This window comes from Arachis stenosperma, chromosome 9, assembly GCF_014773155.1.
Source record: "Arachis stenosperma cultivar V10309 chromosome 9, arast.V10309.gnm1.PFL2, whole genome shotgun sequence".
Classification (NCBI taxonomy): domain Eukaryota; kingdom Viridiplantae; phylum Streptophyta; class Magnoliopsida; order Fabales; family Fabaceae; genus Arachis; species Arachis stenosperma.
This window is the reverse complement of record NC_080385.1, coordinates 17,337,051-17,340,063: the sequence shown is the minus strand read 5'-3', so window position 1 is coordinate 17,340,063 and position 3,013 is coordinate 17,337,051. Positions and strand designations below refer to the sequence as shown.

General features: G+C 43.9%; 1 non-coding gene across 1 annotated transcript; it reads left to right on the top strand.

The window, feature by feature from the left end:
• The first annotated feature begins 2,627 nt into the window (after positions 1-2,627).
• LOC130952962 (small nucleolar RNA R71) lies at positions 2,628-2,735 on the top strand. Its single transcript, XR_009075136.1, has one exon. It is a non-coding gene; the product is annotated as a small nucleolar RNA R71 (small nucleolar RNA).
• Positions 2,736-3,013: the final 278 nt, after the last annotated feature.

The window sequence follows — 3,013 nt, the reverse complement described above, 5'->3', positions numbered from 1 at the left end:
CATGCTTCTCAATTGAACGGCTTTCCTCTTGAATCTGCCTCATTGTGCGCCCTCTTCACATATAGTTGTGAGGACTTGGTCCAACCTTTGATCAAGTGACCCTTCTAGTGTAAGGATGCTCATCTCCTTGCATCATAGGCAAGTTGAACGCCACCCTCACACTCTCCGGACTAAAATCCAAGTATTTCCCCCGAACCATAGTGAGATAATTCTTTGGATTCGGGTTCACACTTGGTCATGGTTCTTTGTGATCCATGCATTGGCATAGAACTCTTGAACCATCAAGATTCGACTTGTGAATGGGGTTGGTGAGTGCTTCCCACCTCTTCGGATCTCATGGCGGATCTCCGGATATTCACCCTTTTGAGTGAAAAGGGGACTCGGGGATCACCTTCTTCAAGGCCACAACTCATAGAAGTGGTCTTGATGCCCTTGAGAGGAATCTATCCATCTCCCATGATCGGAGGTGGAAGCTTTTGCCTTCCCTTTCCTCTTTTTAGAGGTTTCTCGGCCTTGGATGCCATAAAATGGTTATGAAAAAGCAACGCTTTTACCACACTAAACTTAATGGCTCTGGTGGGGGTTTATGAAGGATGGATGTGTGGTGAAGAGAAAGATGGGATTTGATAGGTGAAGGGTTTTTGGGGGAAGAGGTATTGAGGTGATGGTGAATGGGGGGAAGAAGAGAGAGAGGAGGAGGTGGGGTCCTGTGGGGTCCACAGATCCTGTGGTGTCAAGGAAAAGTCATCCCTGCACCAATATGCTCAAAATCACGTTTTGAGCTATTTCTGGCGTTAAACGCCGGGCTGGTGCCCATTCCTGGCGTTTAACGCCAGGTTGTTGCCCTTTACTGGCGTTTAACGCCAGTCTGGTGCCCCTTTCTGGCGTTAAAGCCCCAGAATGGTGCCAGACTGGGCGTTAAACGCCCAACAGCTAGCATTAACTGGCGTTTGAACGCCAGCTTCTTCTCCTCCAGGGTGTGCTATTTTTCTTCCTATTTTTCATTCTGTTTTTGCTTTTTTCATTGTTTTTGTGATTCTTATGATCATCAACCTACAAAAAAGATAAAATGACAAAAGAAAATAGTTAACTATAAAACATTGGGTTGCCTCCCAACAAGCGCTTCTTTAATGTCAGTAGCTTGACAGAGGACTCTCATGGAGCCTCAGAAATACTCAGAACCGTGTTGGAACCTCCCAACACCAAACTTAGAGTTTGAATGTGGGGGTTCAATGCCAAACTTAGAGTTTGGTTGTGGCCTCCCAACACCAAACTTAGAGTTTGACTGTGGGGGCTCTGCTTGGCTCTGTTTTGAGAGAAGCTCTTCATGCTTCCTCTCCATGATGATAGAGGGATGTCCTTGGGCCAAACACCAAGGATTCTTCATTCACTTGAATGATCAACTCTCCTCTATCAACATCAATCACAGCCTTTGCTGTGGCTAGGAAGGGTCTGCCAAGGATGATGGATTCATCCATGCACTTCCCAGGATCTTGTCTCTTTTGAGGTAATTTCTGCCTAGACAAGTCATCCAGTTCTTTGGTGAGCAAGGGAGGTTCATCTTCCCAAGTCTCATTTCCAAATAATGTCATTTAGCTTCATGATTGCTCCAAGGTATTTAACAACTTGTTCTTCAGTAAGGTATTTAACAACTTGTTCTTCAGTGACATACTCATCCTCTTCAGAGGAAGATACTCATCAGAGCTCATGAAAGGCAGAAGTAAGTCCAATGGAATCTCTATGGTCTCATTTTGAGCCTCAGATTCCCATGGTTCCTCATTGAGGAACTCAGAGGAGATTGGTACACGCCCACTGAGGTCTTCCTCAGTGGCGTCCTCCTCCTCTCATTCCTCTCCATATTCGGCCATGGTTATGGCTTTGCACTCTCCTTTTAGATTTTCTTCTGTATTGCTTGGGAGAGTACTAGGAGGGAGTTCAGTGATTTTCTTGCTCAACTGACCCACTTGTCCTTCCAAGTTTCTAATGGAGGACCTTGTTTCAGTCATGAAACTTTGAGTGGTTATGATTAGATCAGAGACCATGGTTGCTAAGTCAGAAGTATTCTGCTTAGAACTCTCTGTCTGTTGCTGAGAAGATGATGGAAAAGGCTTGCCATTGCTAAACCTATTTCTTCCACCATTATTATTATTGAAACCTTGTTGAGGTCTCTCTTGATTCTTCCATGAGAAATTTGGGTGATTTCTCCATGAAGAATTATAGGTGTTTCCATAGGGTTCTCCTAGGTAATTCACCTCTTCCATTGAAGGGTTCTCAGGATCATAGGCTTCTTCCTCAGATGAAGCATCCTTAGTACTGCTTGGTGCATTTTGCATTCCAGACAGACTTTGAGAAATTAAATTGGCTTGTTGAGTCAATATCTTGTTCTGAGCCAGTATGGCATTCAGAGTGTCAATCTCAAGAACTCCTTTCTTCTGACTAGTCCCATTGTTCACAGGATTTCTTTCAGAAGTATACATGAATTGGTTATTTGCAACCATTTCAATTAGCTCTTGAGCCTCTGCAGGCGTCTTCTTCAGATGAAGAGAACCTCCAGCAGAGCTATCCAAAGACATCTTGGATAGTTCAGAGAGACCATCATAGAAAATACCTATGATGCTCCATTCAGAAAGCATGTCTGAAGGACATCTTCTGATTAATTGTTTGTATCTTTCCCAAGCTTCATAGAGGGATTCTCCATCCTTCTGTCTGAAGGTTTGGACTTCCACTCTAAGCTTACTCAATTTTTGAGGTGGAAAGAACTTTGCCAAGAAGGCATTGACTAGCTTTTCCCAAGAGTCCAGGCTTTCTTTAGGTTGTGAGTCCAACCATGTTCTAGCTCTGTCTCTTACAGCAAAAGGGAATAGCATCAGTCTATAGACCTCAGGGTCAACCCCATTAGTCTTGACTGTGTCACAGATTTGCAAGAATTCAGCTAAGAACTGATGAGGATCTTCCATTGGAAGTCCATGGAACTTGCAATTCTGTTTGCATTAGAGAAAACTAATTGAGGCTT